General features: G+C 41.2%; 1 long non-coding RNA gene across 3 annotated transcripts in view; it reads left to right on the top strand.

Moving 5' to 3' along the window:
- The window catches only part of LOC309691522, a 52,190-nt gene extending 47,838 nt beyond the window's left edge, over positions 1-4,352 (top strand). For 2 of the 3 annotated variants that reach the window (XR_014272034.1, XR_014272036.1), the window contains one exon: positions 3,288-4,352. This is a non-coding gene — a long non-coding RNA (uncharacterized lncRNA). The remainder of the gene's footprint in view (positions 1-3,287) is intronic. The other variant, XR_014272035.1, reaches the window with a different exon arrangement.
- Positions 4,353-14,229: the final 9,877 nt, after the last annotated feature.

Here is a 14,229-nt window from a genome sequence, read left to right as displayed (position 1 = left end):
TTGTTCCAGCTGGTTTTAATCTGTTTTATGAGCTGCAGAGCACCAATAATCATTGTGTTGTCTGTTTTTTCCTCTACAAACAACAACAGCTACATACATATTTATGGTTCCTGCCTGTGCCAGCTGAGCACAACAAAGTTATAGTTAATATAGTTAAATGGACTTTGATCCACATCCTGTCTAATGACAGAAGCAGAAATATCAGAGTGCAGATGTTGTCTTTCAGTCACTGCAGAAAGCTGCGTGATCAGTGTGATCTCAGACTAACCAGAGAAGCTGAGTCCATCGCGTCACAGAGCGACGGTTACGATGATGCACAAACCACAAAACCACAACCACTCTTTAATCATCTCAGAGGGAACCTGAAATATGAAGCGACTCGCTGTAATTGATGGAACCATAAATTCTGCTCTCTGTCAGAAAATATCCGAATCATCGGTTCATGAGCTGAAGCTGGAGAGTCAGGACACTGATCCCAGAGCAGCAAGTTCACCTCTGAATGGTTTTAAAAACAAACCAGAATCAGTGTGAGGATTTGAGATACTGGATGATGTTAAACATGTTGGAAAACCCTCCAATGCGGCTGACTTCAAACAACTATGCAAAGAAGAGTGGACCAGAACTCCTCCACAGCAACATCAGTTTGATTTGAAAGGTTTTCCCATAACTGCACAACAACAGGTTTAGGGGACAATCACCTTTTCACACAGCCAGGTAACTTTTTCCATTAGTTGATTAAATAATAATTAAAAAGCTGAATTTTGTATTTACTCAGTTTATCTTTGTCTAATATTTAAATGTGTTTGATGATCTGAATGATGTAAGTGTGACAATAAACAGAGAACAGAGAGAAAGAACATCTTTATCTTACAACCTCGAGGCAACTGTTGTTGCTGCCGTGTAAATAAGCCTGAATTGAACTGAAGAGGGCAAATACTGTGGGTAGTGACTGAAGAATAAGATGAGCAGCAGAAATGAGTTTCCTCAAAGAGGCTCAGCGATAGTGATAGGATGCAGAGCTGTGTTACTCAGGACTGGCTCAGAGCGAAGGCGTGACTGGACCAGGCTTCACACGGGTTGATGTCATGAATTAGCCGTGTGAAGCAGGCAGGAATGGAGCAGAAACACAGAACTAACTAAAACTGAAATATACATGAAACTAAACAGGTGGGGAGGCAGAACGCACGGCGGGGAACGAGGGAGAGAGCGCTTAAACACGAGGGAACAGATGGGGAACACAGCTGAGCCGAATTAGCCCCAACGAACACAACGAGACCAGGGGAACAAAACTAAACACACTGAATAAGGAATGCAAGACTTTCACAATAAAACAGGAAACAAAGGAACTCAGGACTGAAACGTGAGAGTAGTGGAGGAAAGCCAGACGAGAGGGAGCGAGGGAAGACGAGAGGAGACATGATGGGGAACATAGAATGAAACACAGACACACAGAGGACAAAGACACAAGGAGGAAGCTAATGATCAAGGAACTAAACAGGGAGTGTAAGAAAGTCAAAACAGACTAAGATGAACATAAACCAAATACAGAATATCAAGAAACACAAGAAACTCTAAATGCTGGGTCAAAAGGACCGAGAACCACGACACGTTATCTCCGTTCACCCTCATGCTGTGCAGGATATGAGCGCCATGCAGTCCCACTGTAAACAGCTGAAATGTCACAACTGTAAAGTCAACAGTAATTATCAGCGGCAGGACAAGCAGCAAGCTTTTAACCGCCAAAGAGAAAAATAAGCTCTCAGATATAAAGTGTATGATGTCACCATCAGCCAGGCTGACGTGTGTTTTTAGGACACGTAAGCTCACGTCACAGCTGACTGGACTGATGGACTCACCGTATCAGCCGCTGTGATTTTGGGAAACATCGCTTTGTTTTTATATGTTTCAATCAAAGTACGCTGGACCTCTGAATCTTGTTTTATTCACTGTCATGTGAAAAACCGATGCCTGCATTTAGACAGCTGGGGTTTGAGCCCAGAGCCAGAGAGGATTTACATCAGAGCTTTGAAGTCAGCGTCATTATAATCTCACCTGAGGAGAGAGCTGATGTCCTGTTTCAACAAATTAATGATCGGCCTTCTGCACAGAGCGGAGGCTTGAATGTCATTGAACACATCGCAGACTGTGTATAAAAAGCACAGCAGTTCTCTGGTTTTAAATGACATACAAAGAGCTTCGGGTTAAATTCAAGGTCAAGGTGTGGAAAACAAAGTATTAAATGGCACGCCGTGTTATTTAATTCTACTTTGGAGAGAGCAGCACAGCGACAGTAACTTCAGGGCACTTTAGATTGTAAGGTAAAGACCTACGTTATTAAAGAGGAGCAACGAGTAGCATGGAAATGTCAAGAACAACAAACAGGACAAAATACAACCTCAGGAGAGGGAAGACAAAAGCTGGTAGCGTGCAATAGTGGCATATAAAAGCAGGATGTGGAGGAGAAGAGCTCTGTGCATCATGGGAAGTCCTCCAGCCGGAGCCCACAGCAGTATTAATATAGACTGGTTCAGGGTTACCTCACCCAGACCCGACTATAAGCTTTATCAAAAAAGCTTTGCATTTAAGCCCGTCTGAAAAGCAGAGCCACGTCTGTCTATTGGACCTAAAGTGGGAGCTGCTGTGAGAACTTCACAGCCTTCGTAAAATTCATATGCTCGTTCATAACACTGGGCTGGGGGAGGTTGTGCTTGTAAATCTTAATATTATTCTACATGCTTGACCAACTTCACAGCTGTTGTCTAACCGTAATATTAATGAAAACACACAAAAAGACTTGTAATATGCAAATAATCAGATGTGATTTTTAAAAAATAAAATTTACATTTGGTGACAAAATGGTGTTAGAAGCTTTGTGATGTCGAGCTGTAGACGAGCGAGCTGTGATTGCAACGATGCTGAGCTGGACAGCATCTGTGTGGAAAGCAAGCAGCACGTTATCTTCTGCTGAGAAGAAAAGCTTTGAAAATGGAGGCAGTGTGATGATGAATTACTGCGCTTTGTGAAATGCAGCTTCAGAGCCTCCATACACACACATGCACACACACACACACATGCACACACACACACACACCTCTTATGAGAGCAGATACGTCCCTTTTAGAGACAATTCCCACACTGAGCCGGGGGCTTTTATTCCTGTTTAAACATCATTTATGTCTCTTTGTTTCTTTTCACGTGCATTTCATTTTCTTCCACAGTGTCACAAAGTATCTTACTCAACATGATAGGATACCAGATTATCTTCAATCATCCTCTCTTTGATGCAGGTTTGTCCAGGACGGAGCGCAGAGGTGGAGAAAGGCCTGACGGGCAGCAGCGGGGTCAAAGTGCTCGGGTACGTTCCCCGAGTGCGTGAAGACAACGCCGCTGTTCCGCCCCCCCCCCTATGTCACGTTCTCATTCATATGTCAGGCTGATTCTGAGGATGGTTTGGCTCTCACACATGTAACATTATGCACTGGTATCATTAATAAATATATAATTATTAACCAGGTTACCACCCTTTGGTGGTCCTCCTCGGGTCCTTGTACTCTGGGGCCTCTGGATGTCTGGAGTTTTGACCTCCTCCATACCTGCTTCATACCCTGGAGGACGGGGCTGTGGCCCCCCCACACTCCCTATCAGATCGTTACATGGAGAAACCTTTGGAATGCAAGCATGCTGATCCACACAGGTATGCACACAGGTGTACACACGGGTGTTCACAGACGCGGACTAAAGCTTTCTTGGCTGCTGCCTCAAAGCACATTCTGCGCTGTCTATCTTGCGTGCTGCACAATATCGTTTATTATTTAGTATCTACTGATATCTACTGCTAGCTAGTTTATTGTGATGGTGCCGTTTTTTTTATTATGTTGCTCTTTGTTGTTTGCTTTCTCTTCTGTTTTTTTCTCCATACAGGTGACCCAGGTGTTTTGTTTTTTTTGTTTGTTTGTTTTTCTTTCTTTCTTCCCCCCTTCTCACCGTCTCTTCTCCCCTTTGGTTTTCTTTCTCTCCCTCTCTTTCTTTCATTCTTTCTCCCTGTCCTATCCCCCAGTCATGTCTGTCCCGTTTGTAGCAACTGAAAATAAAATAAATTCATAATTATAATAAAGGTCAATCAAATGGACCAATATGGCAAGGCCATGATGATCCACTTGGTAAAATAAATCCGCTTGGCATCTTTCTTGGCCTTAAGACAACAATTCTGATGCTAAAGATCCAAAAGGGACACAAAAAAAAAAAAAAATTAACCAGGTTACAGTTCAGAGTGAAGTTATTAAAAACTATATATGTGTACAGATTATACTGAGTACTAATGTTTGTTTGTACACTGTTGCCTCCAGTGTTGACTGCTGTTGATACAAGATATCACTTGTTGATGAGGATCACCTCCCTCTCAGGACTAGCACTAGGATTTGTGCAATAACTTGTTATTATTACCATCTCGTAATAAGGTGGAAAACCTTACAGTACTTCACTATTACTCACCTATTTATTAGGGGTGCAACAATACACAAAATTCACGGTTCGATATTTTTTCGATACAAAAAGATGTTCATGCTTTTTTCATTTGTCATTTATTAAAATTATAAATATATATTTTAACTCAAAAGTACAGTTTTTAAAATTTATTGTTGCTGAAACAACAAAGTAATAAAAATAATAAATCTATCTGATGGAGGAATCCCTCATCTTTGGAAAAGAGAGTTTATTACAGAGAAATGGCTCTTTCAAAATAAAAGCTCTACTATCCGCTTCTTCTGGGCTATATTCTCAGCAGCATATTAAACATATCAGGTCCCCATAAGGAGAATCCTGTGCTAACAGCTGTCTAAATGACTCGGGTAAAGTTTGTAGCATGCTGCTTGTTGTTTTTGTCTGCTTCCACTTGTCTTTGCACTAGGATGCTGTCGGAGTAAATGTGCAGTCATATTCGTTGTGTTCCCACTAGTGCTGTCAGCGTTAATCGGATCGCCCCGTGCGTGGGGCTGGACGGTGTCAACACGTTAACGAGCTAACTGCGCTAACACACTAGCTCCCACCATGTAATTGAGCATTGCGTGGCACATCCAACATACTGTTTTACTTTAGTCCATGACGCGCTTACCTTCAGGGTCATACGTCACATGAAAACCAAAATAGTTCCAAAGGCCAGATCTGAATGAGGGTGGGGGAGGTTCAATTTGCCATGTTGCAAGGAGCTTAGCTTCTGTCTTGCTAGCTTGCGCTGTGCTCAGTGGAACTGCGCTCGACAGTGCAGCCTAGGCGGAGTAGTCGAGCGCAGATCCACTGAGCGCTCAACACAGACAGCATCGTCAGAAGGAAAGTTGATAAAACAAATAAAAAATGTTGTATTGTTCGATACATATGCGTACCGAACCGAAAGCACTGTATCGAACGGTTCAATATCGATACGAGTATCGTTGCACCCCTAGTATTTACCCGACGAATGGTGCATCCCTGTGCCCGTCTAGCCAGTCGAAGTCCAAACGCAATATTTAAAATTCATTGTTTAGAAAAGTGTCTGCAAAACTGTGAAAGTCACTCTTATTCCAAACAGTGCGGTCTCGTATCGAACCACGAGCCTTAGCGATATTTTCTTCCTCCCACTCGGTGCAGTTGTGACAGCCAACACCTTGAACAGCCCTGTGTACATTACCATATGTTTACAGCATTAATCTGGCTGCTGGAGCCACAGCTGTGCTGGCAGAGAGACGTACTCGATTGGTGCTTATGAGTTCAAGTGTGCGATTGGCTTCGTTGTCTAAATGAATTACATTTCAATCAAATCACATAATTAAACGAAATAAATAAATAAACAAGAAATCCCAGTGTTTGCTATGAAGCGAGATGGTGTCGAGCGTTGTTACGATGCTTGTTTTATTCATATCATTTAGCACCAAAGACTCCATTGATTCAGTCACTATAATTGACAGTACTGTATATTGAGGGTGCTTGTTTGCCTCGGGCCGACTCAAACCGTTAGACCCAGGATCCTTGTTGTGAGGATCTCCAAGACGCTGAGGATAAAGGGCACGATTCAACGTGACATCCAGAAGCGGAGGACTGTCTCCTTCACTTTGATCTACCGGGAGGTTTGAGAGTAGACATGTTGGTCTGCCACTTAGTCTAGTATTCACTACACAGAAATAAAAAAGACCTGAAAAGATGCAGTAAGTAGCTGCGTACTCCCCATGCATAAATTATTCTGACAGCAAATTCTTCAAAAGATTGTTGAAGCGATTCCAGGATAGAGCTCGTCTTTTCAGTGCTTGAAAGAACAGGTAGAGTTTCAAAGAGAGACAAAACCTCTCAAAGTTCGCTCTGCTGCAGGGAACGTCGGTTTTGTCTGTCACGAGATGAAAGGGAAGCAGCGGGGCTTCGATGAAGACTCAGCACGCCACCAGGAGTTAACCAGGCCATTCCTCCAAAGCTCGTGTCACCAGAGAGATTAATTGGCTTGGGTCTCTTCAGAGTATTACTGATTGGCTCTCACAAACACAGAAGCTTTTATCTCATTGGCTCAGGCACTGCCACGGGTAGAATGGAAGACTGAGACCTTTCAGCGGCCCCAAAGTCCGAGTTAATGTCTGACAGCGCTTTCACAACTCTGCTGTCTGTTGCTTCATCATAATGTTAGAAATCCAGACTCTGCTTTTTGCCGCATGTATTCCACGGTACTCTCTGTTTGCATGCGCGGCGTGCAGCGTGTGTTATGTTAAAGCGAGGAGCGGGGTGTTGTGTTCTTCCACTGTTTTGGTCTCAGTGCACGAGACTGCAGCATCAAGCTCCAGGTGTGAATCCCGGTCTGAGGTTACAGACACTGATAGTGAGCAGCGAGTGTGACGTGCAGGTAATTAGTATACAGAGAGGATGTCATGCTTCAAAACAAATCATACTTTGATTGCATGCTATCGCTAACAGTCTGCTGTGCCTTCTTCTTTCTGCCTGAACACAAATATTGGAGCTTGTGCCTCTTGTGATGCTATTAACTGTCAGCCTTCACATGATAAAGACACATTTATACACGTGAGCATGAACTGCTTTTATTGCATAATATCAATATAATATATCCAAGGTCTGTGGGGGGAAAAGAAACAGAGAAGATTACATATGAATCTCACTGTTTCCATACAGATTAACAGGGTAAGCAGCAGCTAGTTGCTGCTAATCACAATCACTTGATTAATTAATGATCATCAAGTGTAATAAGAGCAGAGCTTTTGGCAGTTTTCTGGTTTGGAGCATTCACGTATGTGTTGATGAAACAACACAGGACTGAATGTTCCAGAACGTTCGCCCTAAAGTCAAACCGTGCAAACTGCAAACCCCAGAACTCAGACTCTGCAGGCTCGGTTAGCATGTTAACGTTTATGCAATCTGAAGAACACTCAAGTACGACTTGTTTGGAAGGACTGCCGGAGAGAAACTCCTCTGTCTAAAAAGAAACATGGCAGCACAGCTTAGGTTTGCACAGATGCACCTGAAAACACAAAATGTGTGTAACAGTGTTGTTTGGACAGACAACAGCACAGTAGAGATGTTCAACCATAATGTACGGCACCATTTTTGGCAAAAACCAACCACACGTGTCAGGAAACACAGTGTGTTGGATTGGCCCAGTCAGGTTTTGACTCCAACACTGTAAAACTCCACAACAATGTGAGAAACTGCAAAAGTCATACAGAAATTAGTTACTTGAAGAATAAATTAGTAAGTAACCAAGCACCAAATCTAATATTTCATCTTATTTATGCCCCATATGAGTCAGATCTCTTTGGGAAGTAAATATATTGAATCTTTGAAATCTACTTTTACATCCCTGTAAAGTACACGTCTCAAACCATCAACATTTGCAACTGAATCAAATTTACTTACAGAATCTTTCACAGATAAAAATCACACACACTTCACAATAAAAGTATAAAACAACAAATCCATTAAAAGCTTGTCTGTATAATTGTATTATAATAACACGTAGTCCTGTGACACAAAAATCACCAAACTCAGACAACCAGACTGTTTTCCTTCGTGGTGATGAAGGAAAACGCTGGGTTGGCATGTAAAAGGGCATTTATTCCCTTCAAAGACCTGCAATTCAAAAAAGCGCCCCTCGACAGCCAAACCCATCTGTTCTCTGATTGGATTGTTACATTTGTGATTGACATGACATTGACCAATCAGATGAAGGGAAGAAAAATAGGGTCAAAAATCCGTACTTGTAACTTGCAGGGTTTTTTTTCTAAGTCCACACACAAATCTTTTTTACAAGTACAAAATATTTATGACCACATTTTGAGCCCATAGGAGACCTACCTCGGCACCTGTGCAGGTGAAGCCAAAGGAAACATTTGCTTCACCATGTTTTCTAGTCTTTGGCTTAGAATGAAGTTGGTTTGGAAACATATTCATCTCCTGCTTTGCGTTTCTGTAGGCGCCCCGTGCTTGCAGTGTCCAAGCGTTTTGTTACCCCCCTTTTCATACACCCCCCCCCCCCCCCTCCCCGCCCGCCATGGCTCTGCGCCCCCCCTAGGGGGCGGGCCCCACACTTTGGGAAGGTCTGGCATATACCAAGGCTCAGCAGGCTCTCCACAAACATGTTAGTTTGATGCAGGAAATTAACCTGCAGGTGCAGACGTGAAGAAGAAAGAAAAGAAATAAATCAAATGTATTTTTTATGGAAAACTGCAGGTAAGCAACATTTTGCTGGTGCTGTCTTTGCTTCTGGAGAAGAACTGAGCCAACGGTCCTTCATGGTCTCTTTCATAAATTTTATACTCTGGGTTCGGTTTGCTGAAACACCTGTTTTTGTTTTTTTCCGTTCAGCTCATTTATTTATTTGTGGTATACTTTTATGTTTTAAATAACTAATTTATTTTGGGCAGAGTAAAAGCAAAACCCTGTACCCGTTCGACTACCCGTTCGCTTTCAGCCCACTAATGCTCAAAGTGCATCTGTCGCTCTCCAGGTCCAACAAAGAATATGAGGAGTGATAAAAAAGTTCTGGGAGTTGGTCCAGAATCTTAACCTGATCTAAATATACATAAAGTCCTGCAGGGCTGCTTTTTTTTAGATCGCTCCAAATTAAGTATATTCATAATTTAGTTCATTTACAAACGATTAGTTTATGATGGTTACAGGAGTAACTATGTTTGCATGAGTAGATTTTTAATACCTGCTGTAATCTGTTGAATCCACCGGCGTATCTTGGTGAAGAACTACTAGCTTCTGATTGGCTGATATATGGCATGTGATTCAGAACCAGGAAGTGCTGTGTGGAAAAGAGCAAATGCCCTGATTAGGAAAGTCATTAACCTCCCCTCTGCTGTCTTACTAAGTGTGATCCACCACAAAAAATCTTTTTCTGTGTGTGTCTGAAAAAACAAATAAATAAATAAATAAATAACACTAAAAATATAAGTTTGCACATGAAATTTGGGTCAGTCTGAAACAGAACATGAGGTTAACTCTCTGCGTGGCTTTGACGACACTGAAAGTGCAAAAAGGATGAATTATGTAAAAATAGTCCCGCTGGAAGCAAACAACACAACGAGACGACCGTGAACACGAGATCGACCAAATGTAATCATTTATTGTTATTATTGTTGATGATGTTGTGAAGAGCTTTTGATGTCAGCCTGTAAAATGCCTCTACAGCACAAACCCTTCCCAGTGACATTGCTGGTTTGCTATTTGTCGACTTTTAACTGGGATTTCTGCCCAAACCTCCATGACTGAAACTGTATGCACACACAAAGCAAACACACACATTCAGATGAAACTCTACATGCATGCACAACTCTGATTTCTACTCCTATCTTCAGCCAGGCGGTGTAATTCCTCTGGACCTGAAACACAGACGCTCGGCGGAGAATTGGAGAAAAGGAAATGCATATTTGCAGGTCTGCGTTATCTTTAACCGAAAAAAGCTACTGAGCTAAAGATGTGAACAACTTTCTCTAAAAAACTCTGTCAGAGGTAAGAAAAAAGAGGACACAATAAATACTTAAAGTCACGCCTCTCCATGTGCATTTAAACATTGTTCGTGTAATCTAGGTTTGAGTTCATAAAACAGAAAAGAAAGAAAAATATAATAATAATTATGTTAGTTCAGTTTATATATCTATCTGTCTATGTGTGTGTCGTCTGTTCCCACTGTGTGGATATGATCCATCCTCATTGTCCAGACTTGTTACAGAAGGTGTCGCTGTTTCCCACCCACCTCCTCCTTCACACTTCTGTGAGTGTGGAAATCAGTTTGTGTGTTTGTGAAATGTGTGATTTTCTTGTTCATCAAGATTAGGTCCTTGTTGTTCTTCTAATTGCATGCTGACAAAATGCCAGTTGAAGTGGATTCCTCAGCGCTCTGTGCATGGCATCAACAGAGTATCACAGGTGATACAGTAGGTGGAGCGTGTGGTGTAAGAAGGGCTCATTTCAGCGTCTTAATGAAGGGAAATAAAGGAGGAGATGAACCCCCAGGGACATTCAGGGACATTCACTCACTGCGTGCACTTGCACAGACAGACTAAAGTTTTGTTTGTGAGGACTTTAGTTTAAAAAACCTTCAAAAAGGTCACATATGTTGTTTACGAGCAGCCGCCCCAAACTGTCTCCTGGGCTGTTTGTTAGCCCACGACTGCCTTTGTTAGATGAAGCGGACATCAGCTAATCTCACCAAAGCAAGCTGATTCAGCCCAAGGCCGTCAATTTCTGCTGAAGGGATCAATTATTAGATATTATACTTTTATCACTGCGTTTGTGTGAATGGGTTGAAACGCCATAAGTCGCATATTAAAAAACATATAAAAGGTTGTTCAAAGTCTCTTTGTTCTAGCTGAGCCCTTTTGTTCCCCTTTCTCCGACGTTTTATCCCCTGTAATAAGCTGCGGTTACGGCGTGTTGGAGCAGCGTGATTGAATCTTTTTGTCTTCTGTGTCTGCGGCTCTGTGATGCTTTGTGGCTCTGTGAGCTTTGGTGTTAAGACAGTGGCTCTTTAAGTAAAGTTGTGTTGTTAAAGTTCATGCTGGAATCCAAGCTCTGTGCTCTGAAGCTCCTCTGTTCCTCATGAATATAACGGCCATGTCTGTCCTTTACAGCTCCTGTCAGGCTCGCTGGGAATAAGAGCAATAAAACGGCTTTTAGCTGATGATCATCGCGACACTGTTTTCTTCTACGAAACTCTTTTGGCACACGATGCACATATAACCAAAATATTTTATGCAAATCTTCACCATCTTATGTGATGGGCGTATAAAAAGAAAAACATTGAAATTCTTCAGAGACCTGCTGCGAGTATTTGGAGGTGGAAACAAAGACTAATTTATGGGAGCATTGGTATGCAGAGGCAGATGCTGTGCCTTTTAAACAAGCTGAGATGTGTTGAGGTTAAAAAATCAGGACAAACTAGTCAAACTACTCACCCTAGATTTACAGTGTTGCACTAAACCTCTGTAAACAGCTGTAAACTAGACTTTTGTCTTTGGGCTGCTGTAAGTGCGCAATGGGAATTTAGCTGATGAAATTTAATGCAAGCAAATGCTGAAAGGAAGAAAGCGATGGAGAAAATCACTGTTATTTATTGTTTGGTAAAAAATATCACATACAGTCTACTTTAAATTAAATGTGGGCCGGGGTTTGTCCTTCACAGTGTTCTTGTGCAAGGACGCAGATACGTGTGGGCATCGGGGGGTTTATGTCTGCCTTTGACATTTAGCCCACTGCCCTCTTGCAAACCATGGCCATTACTCAAGGGTCCTTTAAATGCTAGGTGATTAGGACTGTGTGTCAATGAACTCAATCATTACTAATTCAATTACATGTCCTCTGTCTGCCGCTCTGGCTCCCTCGACCCCGTCGCACACACACTTCCAAACACTGACGAGGGTCATAAACTGTGAGTAACACCTGGACAGTGAGAGAAATGCTGTCAGGCACCAGATTCCTTTATTTGCATAAAATAAAGTATGGCTAAAAATGTAAGTCAGATGATGCTATACCCCGAGGACGGTCCTCCCCGGTGCATCCGAGGTAGGGAGATAACCATAACCAAGTGCTCCAAAGATGAAATGACTCCGGCTGAAATCAAAGCTGAGCATTTAATTTATCATGACTTCAAAAGGAAATGGCATGAATAAGCAAATATTAGAAGGTGGGGTGTTTTACGCATTTCAGGTTTGATCTAAAGAGGTCAAATAAAGAAAGCGACGTGTCATAAATGAAATCATGCATTTCATATACAATGAAGCCAACAGTGTTTATCCATGAAGATGTCAGGTTCTTGGTCCAGGCAGAAATATATGATTCATGATGGAACGATGCACCACACCCACTGTGGATCCTCACACTTTTCATAGAGCCACACAAATTCACATGTGCGGCTCTGCACTCTGGAGAAATAACCTGGCGTGTACTGGATGGATCGTCATTCACTTCTTGCAGAAATTCATATCTCCCCCAAGATATTAGACAATGCTCTGTTTGCTCAGCATAATTCGCCCCACATTGTCTTTCCAAATAGTTCCAAAGCTACAGATGGAGATCCAGCTTCACCGTGAAGACTGGTTTGCTGGAGAAACCCTGTGTGAATGTGAGGGGACTCTGGATTATCCAAGCTTTAGTTTAGCTGAAGGAGTGAAGATTAAATAGTGCCATGACCAAAGGCCAGTGGACTCGACCACGGGGGCCAAGCAGACTGTTATATCTGAGTCAGGCTCAGTCAGATCAGGGAGATTTATTCCTGTGCTCTGCCGTGGTTTAACTTGGGGCCACCTTCTAAACCAGTAATAAATCACGACGCTCCTCATCTGAAACCTTTGTTTCCTTTACTTCCCTCATGTAATTTCTTAATTTATTTTTGGTGAGACTTCAGGCGAGAGATATATTTGGGAATAGGATCAGACAAACGGTCACACACACACACACACACACACACACACACACACACACACACACACACACACACACACACACACACACACCTGCTTTCCATAACCTAAGAGGACATAAAGCTGCACTTCTATCCTTTATTAACCTAATTTCTCAATGATTTTTTGTGACTGTGGAAAAACACAAAGCATTTTAATAATGTTATATGAAATTCAAACTCACATTGTTGTTGTTTCTTGATTGCCATGAATCACAGACCATGAAAGGATTTATATATTTATTTTTTTACGTTAACATTAGGACATGAAAAAAATGTAAATTCTGCAGAGGTCAGTCTGAGATGCTGGCAGTGAAAAAATGTGCAGGTTAGCATTGCTGGGCGAGGAGATAAAACCATGGAAACTAATCTCACAGACTGTGTGTGAGTCTGTCAGAGCCTCAGTTGGATTGTAAAGAGGCTGAGAGTCGGGAAAAGCAAAACGACAACAGTGCCTTTATAACTTGTGTTGGAAGTCTGAGGTGAAAATAAAGCCCATTGTGTAGTTCCATAATGGGTGAGATTTGCCCAAAAGATCAGCAGCAGCTGCGGTTTGAATTTAAAGAGATCTGTTGAAAATAACATTTTCAAAACACGTCAATAATTTGCTTCAAATGTGAAAACAGTTCGCCTGATCTAAACTCCAGCCTGATACCAGCCGAGACAAAAACTGCAACAACAGGAGAAAAAATATTACAGTTAAAAAATATTCTATACAAATAATATTTCAATACAACATATCTCAGAGCTGACAGTTTGAGTTGCTGAATTTTGGCAGAAATAATAATTATAATAATAATAATTATTATTATTATTATAATAATTATATATATAATTATTATAATTATATATATAATTATTATTATTATAATAATAATAATAATTATAATAATAATAATAATAATTATTATTATTATAATTATATATATAATTATTATTATTATTATTATTATTATTATAATTATTATTATTATTATAATAATTATTATTATTTGTCTTACTTCCATTCGCTTGTCCAATAAGCCTTTAAATGATGTCAGATAGTCAGGATCCACAGTAGGAACAGAACAGGAATGCTGCTCTTTACTCTCGTCCTTTAGTTACTGTGAATCATCTTAGATCAGCCATCAGCCCTAAGAAACAATTTATCACAACCTATGCTACAGCAAATATGGCGAATGATAGATTCAACTACTATGATAATAATGGCAATAATAATAGTAATGATCAGTGGTTACTGTCTTTGATAATTGACATTTCTTGATCATGTTTAACATCAAAGTATAAATCAGGAGTTCTAA

Source organism: Aulonocara stuartgranti, assembly GCF_965226115.1.
Source record: "Aulonocara stuartgranti genome assembly, chromosome: 16".
Taxonomy (NCBI): Eukaryota; Metazoa; Chordata; class Actinopteri; order Cichliformes; family Cichlidae; genus Aulonocara; species Aulonocara stuartgranti.
The sequence above is the reverse complement of the archived record's forward strand: the minus strand, read 5'-3'. Positions and strand labels throughout refer to the sequence as shown.